We start from the raw sequence: 11785 nt of genomic DNA, 5'->3' as shown, positions 1-11785 counted from the left end.
TCAGAATTACCTGTGGAAGAAGATTCACCTGCACAGAAATTGTTAGGTAAATTTTTGTCATCACCTTTTTCTGGAATAGTGTGAAGTTTGGCAGGTTCATTTGCAGATGAGGAAGGTGCTACGGGTTAAGGTCCTTGACATTGCTTTCCCGACCTCAATGAAATGGCACTGACATTTTTGGGATTTTGGACAGCTAGAGAAGGCAGCTTGTCAGAATTCTGGGACTGTTGTTGATTCAATTGGGTAGCCAATTGTCCCATCTGATTGGTTAAGCTCTGAATGGAGGCTCTGGTCTCTTGTTGAAACTGCATGTTCTGCATAGTCATTTTCCTCACAAGTTCTTCGAGGGAAGGTTGTGGAGGGGACTCAACTGTTGGTTGTTTCTGGGGTTGTTGCTGTTGTTGGATTGGTGGAGGAATGTATGGTCTGCTTGGGCCAGCAGCATTTTGGAAGGAAGGAGCAGGCTGCTGTTGTTGTTGCTGAGGGCTGGACCATCTGAGGTTAGGGTGATTCCTCCATCCAGGATTGTATCTGTTGCTGGAGAGGTCATAATTGCTCTGCTGTGGTTGATTTTGCTGCTGAGGTTGAGGAGGTCTATTGAAAATATTTGCAGCATAAGCTTCAGGTTGCTCAATTGCTCCAGGTTGCTGCATGGAAGGGCAAAGGTCTGTATAGTGGTCAGCAGAGGAGCACAAACCACAAACCCTTGCGACAGGTACAGATTTTTGATTCAAGGCCAGCTGGGTTATCAAGTTAACCAATGCATCCAGTTTGCCTTCAAGCTTCTTAGTTTCAGATGATGCAGATGGGTTTGTAGCTACCTCATGCACTCCTCTAATGACTATGGCATCATTTCTGGCGCTAAACTGCTGGGAGTTGGAGACCATCTTCTCAATTAAATTTCTGGCTTCAGCAGGAGTCATGTCTCCAAGGGCTCCACCACTGGCAGCATCTATCATACTTCTCTCCATATTACTGAGTCCTTCATAAAAATATTGGAGAAGAAGCTGTTCTGAAATCTGATGGTGGGGGCAACTGGCACATAGTTTCTTAAATCTCTCCCAGTACTCATACAGGCTCTCTCCACTGAGTTGTCTAATACCTGAGATATCCTTCCTGATGGCTGTGGTCCTGGAAGCAGGGAAAAATTTCTCTAAGAATACTCTCTTAAGGTCATCCCAGCTCGTGATGGACCTTGGAGCAAGGTAATACAGCCAGTCCTTTGCCACTCCCTCTAATGAATGAGGAAAAGCCTTCAGAAATATGTGATCCTCTTGGACATCTGGGGGTTTCATGGAGGAGCAGACAATGTGAAATTATTTCAAATGTTTGTGCGGGTCTTCACCTGCAAGGCCATGAAACTTTGGAAGCAAATGAATTAGTCCAGTTTTAAGAACATATGGGACATCCTCATCAGGGTATTGGATGCACAAGCTTTCGTAGGTGAAATCAGGTGCAGCCATTTCCCTTAGAGTCCTCTCACGGGGTGGAGGTTGTGCCATGTTCTCAGAGTGTGCAAAATCTGAATGCTCAGAATCAGAATGCTCAAAATTATAATGCTCAAGATCAGGATGTTCAAAATCACCAATAACAGAATGCATAGCTTCACCAGTAATGGAATGCTCAGAATGATCAAAAGGTATAAAATGATGCCTAACTAATCTATGAAATTTCCTATCTATCTCAGGATCAAAGGGTTGTAAGTCATATGGATTGCCTCTAGTCATACACTACATTCAGCATGCACACAACTAGTTGACTTGAAATTTTGTGAGCAACCTTATAAAATGATGAGAAGATAGCACAAAAAATTTCAGACAAAAATTCAAAGTCTAACTATGAAAGCTAAAAATGGTAAGTTAAGAAAAATAAGTGAATAAAACTTGAAAAATAAAAAACTTTTGACAGAATCGCTTTTTTTGGACGATGGAGACCTCAGCCGGCCTATGGCATGCTGCCACGGCGTAGGAAATTTTTTTCTACCCCAAATGCATATATAATAATTGCGATTCTGATAACCAGAGCAAAAGTTATGGCCGTTTGAAGTTTTGACAAACACAAAATTTGCTACTTTTTTGGAACTTTCAAATCTGACCAAACTAAAGGCTCTAGCTATTTTTCCCACAAAATATGGATTAAAAGAAGTTACCACAAAAAAATTCAGCCAAAAATAACAACCCTAGCTACTAAAACAAAAAATCTCAAATAATTCAGCATGGGTGGTCGCTAAAATCCGTCTCTAATTGATTTATACTACTACTCTGTTTTTGCCGCAAGCACACTCTTCACAGCAAAACACCCAAGACTGAGACAGGGGAAACGCTTAATGGGAAAACTGAAACAGAACACACATTAAACAAAATACCAGGACACTAAACAACATTAACACACATACTAACACAATACTAACAATTAAACATAAAACACGAAAGGATTAAACACACAAGACTAGCTAGCTATTATGAACCTTTGGACACTGCTCCCCGGCAACGGCGCCAAATTTGATCGAGGCCGTACCCGAATCAAATAAACATGAAAATGCAGTAACTAGGAAGTGATCCTAGGTCGTTTCCCAACGAGCAGTGACAAACCAAATGTTCATAATATACCTGCAGTAACAGTAACGATTGGGGGGGGGGGGGTTTGGTTGTTTGGTAATTAAAGAGCAGAATAAGCAAACTGGAATACGAAACTACTAATATTAAAAATGGGTTTTTTCCTCTGATTCAGAAGCCATTCTCTTATCCTGGGTTATGGAGAATTCGTCCCTAACAGTCAACCACTTAATCCAACCCTATTTCAATTTACTAAGCGAAAATCAACTTAGGGTTTTCAATACGTGATTAGGCACCACATACACCAGTTAGCCCTTCGTCCATTAAGCATGAACGCAAGTTAGGCTCAGAGGCAATTAATCGGACACGAAGCGTGCACTGATTAATATTCACGAATTTGGGATACTGGTGAAGGGAGAACTGCCAGGAAACCACATTACAAACGAGACCTCAAAGAGAGTTGGGCTTCGTCCTCAAAAGGAAACAACACCAGAAAATTTAGCCTTCCATGGATTCAAACAGAAAACGCAATTGAAACATGAAGCAGAAACGTAAATGAACGGAAATGTAAATGAACAGAAACATAAACGAACAGAAATGTAAAATGGAACAGAAACGTAAATGAGAGTAGAAGAAGAAGCAAGAACGAAATTGTAATTAGAAGCAGAAAATGTAAAATTGCATTACGAACTCAGAAGCATCAAAACAGAAAAACGAAAACCCTAAAACAAAGCTCTGAATAATGAATAACATCACAGAATGCCCTGCACGAATCCCAAGGCAGCTATTTAAAAAGAGTCACTCAAAGTCACTGGGCCCTATTACAATACTCTGGCCCAAAACGAAATAAACACTGAACAACATAAAATAAAATTGCGAAATTTCCTAATTAGAAATTAACTAAGGTAAGCGCTGCTTTATTTGCCCTCTTCAAGTCCATAACCAAAATCCGGATTAAGCCCAATGTTTCATTAATTCCTGAAATTAGATTAAAAACATCAAATTAGCTAAATGAGCCCAAATAATAAAACTGCCTGATTAATTGACAATTAAGACCAATCAGTAATTAAAATGGTGCAAAAAGGGTTTAGAAAATAGAAGAAAATGACGGCACATCAGTGAGCCAGTAATAACCTTCTCTAAGGATCTTCCGGGCCATAGCATGCCCATTGGCGTGCGTTCCAAACGAACCCTCGTGGACTTCCTCGATCATGTGGTTCGCCTCTTTGGCATCCGCGCATCACAGGAGGGTCATGTCATGGTTTCTCTTATATTGTCATGTGGTTCGCCAACCTCCTCAATGTCCTTTTGTCATTGTCGGAAGCCCCCGGTGGGTACTCTTTGCTTTCAACGAATCGCTTGATATCGAAATACCAAGGCTTACCGTCCCGCTCCTCTTCCACCTGACAACAATGCGCGGGTCGGCCACGACACCAGAACTCAATGTATGGTAAATCCCCATGTGATGTTAGTTGGAACATGGACGCCAAAGTAGCAAGCGCATCCGCCATTTGATTTTCCTCTCGGGGAATGTGATGGAAGGAGATCTCCTCAAAGGAATTAGCCAACTCCTTGATATAGGCTTGGTAGGGTATCAACTTGGGGTCTCTAGTTTCCCATTCCTCTCTCAGGTGGTGAATCACCAGTGCTGAGTCCCTGTACACTTTGAGCAGTTTGACATTAGAGTCAATTGCCGCCTGGACGACCAGGGCACACACTTCATACTCAGCCATATTGTTGGTGCAGTCAAACCCCAGCCTGGCTGTGAAAGGTATACACTGATTGTCTGGAGAGACCAATTCTTCCCCAATGCCATGGCCTAGAACGTTTGACGCTCCATCAAACCACACGGTCCACTTGTCTCGATCCTCGTCTAGTTTTTCCTCAAACAAGGCCATGATGTCCTCATCTGGGAATTCGGGATGCATGGGCTAATAGTCGTTGAGAAGCTGCTGACCCAAATAATTTGCCAAGGCGCTTCCTTTTATCGCCTTTTGGGTGACGTAAACTATATCAAACTCGGATAGCAAGACTTGCCACCGGGCGATCCGTCCTGTGAGAGCAGGCTTCTCAAAGATGTACTTAACCGGGTCCATCTTGGATATCAACCAGGTGGTATGGCTCAGCATATATTGCCTTAGACGGTGGGACACCCAGACTAAAGCACAACACGTTCTTTCGAGCAGGGAGTAATTCATTTCACAGGCCGTGAACTTCTTACTCAAGTAGTAGACAGTGCGTTCTCTCTTCCCGGACTCATCATGTTACCCCAGCATACATCCCATCGACTCATCCAAAATCGTAATAAACAAGATGAGAGGCCTTCCGGGTACCGGCGGCATAAGCACATGAGGGTTCATGAGACACTGTTTGATCCTTCCAAACAACTCTTGACAATCCTCGTTCCAGCGGACAGATTGGTTTTTGCGTAAGAGTTTGAACAACGACTCACAAATAGCGGTGAGCTGTGATATGAATCTGGCAATATAATTCAAACGTCCCAGGAAACCTCGGACCTGCCTCTCGGTACGGGGTTCCAGCATCTCAAGGATAGCTTTCACCTTTTTGGGGTCCACCTCTATCCCTTTCTGGCTCACGATGAAACCTAGCAATTTCCCTGATTTGACCCCGAAAGTGCATTTAGCGGGGTTTAACCTCAATTGATACTTCCTAAGCCTTTTGAACAACTTCCGCAGGTTGACAAGGTGCTCCTCCTCAGTCTTAGACTTGGCAATTATGTCGTCCACATAGAGTTCGATTTCTCGGTGCATCATATCATGGAACAAAGCCACCATAGCCCGTTCATAAGTTGCCCCGGCGTTCTTGAGTCCAAAGGACATCACCTTATAACAGAACGTCTCCCACAGGGTGACGAAGGTAGTATTTTCCATATCCTCCGACGCTATTTTTATCTGATTGTAACCAAAGAACCCATCCATAAAGGAAAACAAGGCGAAATTGGTCGTATTATCGATGAGGATATCGATGTGCGGCAGAGGAAAATTGTCATTGGGACTGGCTCGATTCAGGTCCCGATAATCCACACACATTTGCACTTTCCCATCCTTCTTAGGGACCGGTATAATGTTGGCTACGCATTCTAGGTACCGAGCGACAACCAAAAAACCAACGTCAAATTATTTCTTTACCTCTTCTTTTATTTTCAAGGATGTCTCGGGCTTCATCCTCCTCAGCTTTTGTTTCACCGGGGAACACTCGGGATTTAGAGGTAATCTGTGTTGTACAATGTAAGAACTCAAACCGGGCATATCTTGGTACGACCAAGCAAAGATGTCTTGGTAGTCTTTTAGCAGGGCTATCAATTCTTCACGGATGGGTGTGGTCATACCCGTGCCTATCTTTACTTCTTTTTTCCCACTGTCGGTTCCTAAGTTCACTAGTTCTGTCTCTTCTTGATGAGGCCCCATCTCTTGGTCCTTATGGGCGACTATCTTCTCCAACTCCGGGGGAAGTCCCACATCCTTGTCCTCTTTATCCTCCGTCTGATCCGTTTCTTGCTCGAAATCGATGGTCGAGTCCCAGGTATTAGTACCTTCGAGGGACTCGTCATCGGATCTGGCGTTTTAAACGTAAAGAAATTAACATGCAAATGGATGAGAATGGGTAGAGATGTAGGAACAGATGAAGAAAGATCTTTGTATTATAAATTCAGGAACAAAAGACATAAAACCTTAACAAAAGGAAACTCTAAAGCCTAGGCCCAACTGTAGAGTTTAAAAGCTACAAAGGGTTACATTATGCTTGTCGCGTAAATGTCCGGGCGCTCCTCCACTCGCCAATTTCCTAGTCAGAAATCAGGAGGGCATGGTCGTACCAAATCCGACCCACTCGGAGAATCATCTTCGCATATCGCAACGACTTGGCCTTCGTGTCCTAGACCCGCGCTTATAAAGCTCCTACTGATGTGGTAGGGCGGGCCCCCTTCGACTTCTCGTCCCAATCGCGAGCCTTGACCTTCGCTCTTCCTTCCCGCAACGCTTTTCCTTATGTCCGCTTGTGTGGATTTATAGCCTAGCCCAAACTTCCCACGGTTTCCTCTAGCGCTTATTAGGATGGTTCTGCCACTGTTGTCTTTGCCTAAACCCATTTCGGGCTCATAACCATTCCCCAACATCACCCGGGCCACCATTACTGCCGTATCGGATAGGCAAGGTTGCCCAGAGAAGGAATCTATGGAGGCAATGCTTACCACCTCAAAAGACTGGAAGGCTGTTTCTAATGACTCCTTTGCGGCTTCCACATATGGCATAGAGGATGGGCAACTTACCAAGATGTCTTCCTTACCCGACACAATAACCAAATGCCCCTCTACTACGAATTTCAACTTTCAGTGGAGTGTAGAGGGAACAACTCCCACCGAGTGGATCCACGGGCGTCCCAAAAGGCAGTTGTAAGCGGGGTTAATATCCATTATTTGAAAGGTAACCTGACAGGTATGAGGGCCTATCTATACAGGGAGGTCGATCTCTCCCCTAACCTCTCGGCGGGTGCCGTCGAAGGCACGAACCACCATGGAACTTGGCTTTAGATGGGAAGCATTAAACGGTAATTTCTCCAACGTGCATTTGGCCATTACGTTTAAACTGGAACCGTTATCGATGAGCACCTTGGTCACGACGTGGTCCATGCATTTGACTGATACATGCAAAGCCATGTTATGCCCTCTCCCCTCGACAGGGATTTCTTCTTTGGCGAAGGCAAGATAGTTTTTGGCGGTGATATTATTGACGAGTCCCCCAAAGCCTTCTACAGAGATATCTTGGGCCACATGAGCTTCGTTCAAGACCTTTACTAGCAAAGCCCGATGAGGCTCAGAGCTCATGAGTAGTTCCAAAAGAGAGACCCTGGCCGTGGTTTTGTTGAGCTGCTCAATGACCTTGAACTCGCTTTGCTGAATAATGTGGAGAAACTCGCTTGCTTCCTCTAGCGACACTTCATTCTTGCCACAGCCATCCCTTTTCTCCGGAAGACCTTTCACTGGAATATCCTCGTTCGGAGTGAGGGTCGTTTTGTCATTTTGTTCTTCCACCACCTTTGCCTTCCCCTTAACGTTTGCGGGTTGAGTCGGCAGGTCGGGGGGTGCAAACACGTGACCGCTGCAGGTCACGCCGCTCAGCCCCGTGATATTGGTCACCTTGGCTGACAATGAGCTGATGTCGGTGGCCTCTTCTTTCCTTTCACTTGGAGGTGCATACCTCCACGGGACTGCGTGGCTATTTCGGTATGGGAAAGGAACAAGTTTAACTACCGAGGGGTATCAGGGCTTTTGTGGAGCTGCGTCCTTGGTGAAATATATCACTAAAGGTTTAGGCCTCCCAAAACTTCTTTCATCTGCGGACTGCATACATATATGCTGCTCTTCCCTCCCCTCATCGCCGACTTCCAGTCGGCCTTGATCTATCATCTGTTGCAAAAGGTCCTCCACTGCTAAACATGTTTCCATGTTATGTAGCTCGCCGGGATGCAACAAATAAGAATCCTCTTCATGCCCAACGTGGGGAATTACGCCCCCCTTTTGTAGGGCCTTATAGATAACCCTCCTAGGGGTCGTCACGTCCTTTAAAGGCTTAGACCTGCGTGGCCTATCCAACTCTACGGCATTAACTGCTCCCCCTCCATGATTGGTGAGCGGGTATGTTTTCACGTTGGGCCGATCCTCTTGAAACGTCAGCCATCCGGCGTCTATCAAATGTTGGACCTTGTATTTAAGGGCCAAGCATTTTTCGATGGAGTGGCCTGGGGTTTTCCCATGGTACACGCAAGTTATGTCAGGGTCATACCATTTTGGGAAAGGATGTTGGTAGATCTTCCCGGGAGTTATTACAGCCATTTGGTTGGCGATGAGGGACGGCAAGAGGTCTTCGTACGTCATTGGGATCGGGGTGAATTCTGGAATTGGCCATGGGGGAAAGTTCCTCCTCGCGTTGGAACCGGCGCCAAAGTGGACATTGCTAGCCGGGTGAGTCATGGTTGGAGCCAGAGCTTGGGGGGCGTCCCTCTGGATGGGGGTGGGTGCTCTAGGCTGTACGGGTACTGAATTGGAGGAGTTCTCGGCGCAAGCTGAGAAGCTCGGATGATGTTGCCCATACTGATGGGTACCATGAGAGGTCTGCGGTGGCTTGACCCTCGCGGGCACCGAAGTGACGGCATGGGTATCTCCTTCCTTCCTTTTTGCCCCAGTTGCTCCGATTTTCCTAGCATTGGTACTTGTAGAGGAGACGTAATTGAACTTCCCTCTCTTCAACCTTACTTCAATTCTTTCCCCAGCGAATACCAAGTCCGCGAAGCTGGAAGGCATATAGCCTACCAACTTCTCATAGTAAAACACTAGCAAGGTGTCTACCATCATGGTAATCATCTCCCTTTCGACCATGGGAGGGGAAACTTGTGCTGCCAAGTCTCTCCACCGCTGAGCGTACTCTTTAAATGTCTCACTTTCCTTCTTAACCATGTTCTGCAGCTGAGTGCGATCGGGAGCCATATCGGAATTGTACTGATATTGCCTAAGGAAGGCGGTAATCAGATCCTTCCAAGTACGGATGCGGGAAGCTTCCAGATTAGTGTACCAAATAACCACGGCTCCAGCCAAGCTATCTTGGAAAAAGTGCATTAACAACTTTTCATCCCTAGAATGTGCCCCCAGCTTGCGATAATACATCTTGAGATGGTTCTTAGGACAAGTCATCCCTTTGTATTTGTCGAAATCAGGTACCTTGAATTTTGGGGGGATGACGACATCCGGTACCAAGCAAAGATCCGACATGTCCACGAACGGATAGTCACTAAAGCCTTCAACAACTCTCAATCTCTCCTCGATGAGATTGAGTTTCCTTCTTTCTTCCGCCGTCGGGGGTGGTCCTTTTGTGGACAAGAATATTGGTTGTGCTGTGAGGTTGTGTTGAGGCAATGTGTTGGGTGTCGACCCCTCGACGGGGATCAGGGGGTAGAAATCGACATCCCCTTTGGCATACTCTCAATGATCCTCGTGGACCTCGTCGGGTTGTCGAGGAGGCTCCCCTTCAAGGATGGGGGTAGAGACATGACCCGTGTGATCATGCATGACTGGCGACGTGTAATTAGGCGGCAATCCATAAGGGTAAGCCACCCGGTTGTATCCCAAATGGGGGTTGCTGCTGTGCCCCACTGTGCTCCTTTCTCGTCCTACCGCATTTGGGGGAGGATGGTGCGCGGTAGCTAGGAGAGTTGGGTCTACTTCGGCAGCCGAACTAACAACGGCAATGGTGGCCACATTTTTCTCCATGAGTTGCCTCATTCCTAACATGGCCTCCATCATGGAAGCCATTTGCTCTTTCAAAGCTGACATGTCGGCTTTCATTTGTTCCCGTGTCTCCTCTTGATCACCCATCATTCTAGATTTGGATCTGGTGCGATAGGGATGCCTTGGGACGCGTTTAGTTATGGTGGTTTTCCTAAAAAACCAAACGTGAGGAGTAGGTAAAGAATGAATGCATGCTAGAGATAAAATGCGGGAGTGATTTGATTCGCACCGATCTTTGGAGTAAAAACATGGGATAAACTCATTTTATTCAGAAAGTTATAACTAGTCAAGATCCGAGTGACCGTACAAACTTCCTAGCGGTTTCTAATTATATGGGCCATTAAATCTATCATATGCTGACAATAGCCGAGAAGTCCGTGGATCTCCTCGGGGGCGGAGTAGGTGTCTGCCATTGCCTTGGCCTTGGCTAGCAATCGGGGAAGCTCTTGACTCCCGTTCAAGATAAGAGCAAATAGGTCTATCCACATTGTTGCCTCTTGATGTAAAGCGTCGATCACCCTTCCTCTAGCCTCCTTTTCCGCGTACACTTGGACATACTCATCCACCACTTTGTGCTCGTGGGTCGTGGCTAGATTTTGTTCTTCTTGGTACTTGCTGACGATGGCTAGCATGTTGGTCTCTGTCTCGCATAAACGCTGAGACAAGTTTCTTTTGGACCTTGAGCAAACAGCTAACTCCTCTTTCAAGACCATGCTATGTCCTCGTGATTGGTGTCTCTCTTCCCTTCGAAGCTTGAGCTCACTGTTGCTGCCCCACAAACGTCCATGAAATTTGTCACGACCGTGCTCTTCCTTGCGAGCCCTCTTGGTTTCTTGTTCAAGGGCTCCTGCGGTAGCTGCTTTTTCTTCTCGTAACCCGGCACACTCTTTCCGGACATCTATAGCGACCAACTTGAATTTTTCTTTGGCAGGTCTCGCTTTTCCTAGTTCGGTTTTTAGAGCTCGGACTACTTCATCCTCTTCCAGAGCTTCGAAGTTCACTTCGTTGATAATCTTTAACTTGGAGAGCCAATCTAACCCTCGTGTACGAACTTTTAGCCATTCATGATAACCACCAATGAAGCCATTACGAATGCCCCTAAGTTCTTTATCTTTCCTTAACGGGCTTTCCCATGCCTTATGGACTCTTTGTATAACCTTGAAACTTTGCGCGCCGAAATCTCTCACAAGGAAAGGAGAGAGGCTTTCTTCCGTTGGTGCTCCCCTCATAGGGTACCCTATTTTTCTTATAGCAAGCGCGAGATTGTAGTTAATGCAACCCCTCGTTCCTATCAACGGGATGTTTGGGTAATCCCCACATGAGAAGAGAACTCCCTCATTTCCTTCCTCCCATCATGGAAACCAGTTGATTGTTCTGCCTCCTATCCCAGCCAAGTGTTGGTCCCAATCTACTCTTCTCTTTTCGACACACGAGTGATGGCTTCGGAGCGGACATGGATGCCTTATGTCTTGTTGGAATAATTGTGAAACCAACCATACACAAAGAGCGGGTAAACAATAGATGATCCGTGCGCTACTCTTTTCGCACCTTCGGTCAAATGTGTCAAATAAGTCCAACAAGATAGCTACCACTGGGCTCTCTTTGCTATGGTGATATGCAAGGAAAGCATCAATTGCAGCTAGGTCCACCAAACCATCCACATTTGGAAAGAGGACAACCCCAAAGATTAGCAATGCTAATACGTCCATAAACGGGACCCACTCCTCTTGATTCGCCATATCCCTCGCCTTGTCTTTTATGTACTTTCGTGGTAGGCCCACTATGCCATTTCGAGTTTGCTTTACACGATCCAATCCTCTCGCCGAATCCCTGACCACAACTGCAATCTTGCTCAAGGAGGGAAGAAATCCAGAGAAAAGGTACGGTTTCCTTCCCCCAAGAGGACATCCTAGAATCTCCTCAAATTCTT

At 45.9% G+C, this 11785-nt stretch overlaps 1 non-coding gene across 1 annotated transcript; it reads left to right on the top strand.

Moving 5' to 3' along the window:
* The first annotated feature begins 1017 nt into the window (after positions 1–1017).
* Positions 1018–1124, top strand: LOC112998200 (small nucleolar RNA R71). The gene has a single exon (XR_003263240.1). It is a non-coding gene; the product is annotated as a small nucleolar RNA R71 (small nucleolar RNA).
* Positions 1125–11785: the final 10661 nt, after the last annotated feature.

The sequence above is a fragment of the Glycine max genome, chromosome 10 (genome assembly GCF_000004515.6).
Source record: "Glycine max cultivar Williams 82 chromosome 10, Glycine_max_v4.0, whole genome shotgun sequence".
In the NCBI taxonomy this organism is placed as follows: domain Eukaryota; kingdom Viridiplantae; phylum Streptophyta; class Magnoliopsida; order Fabales; family Fabaceae; genus Glycine; species Glycine max.
Note: the sequence above shows the minus strand (reverse complement) of the source record. Positions and strands in the feature narration are given on the sequence as shown.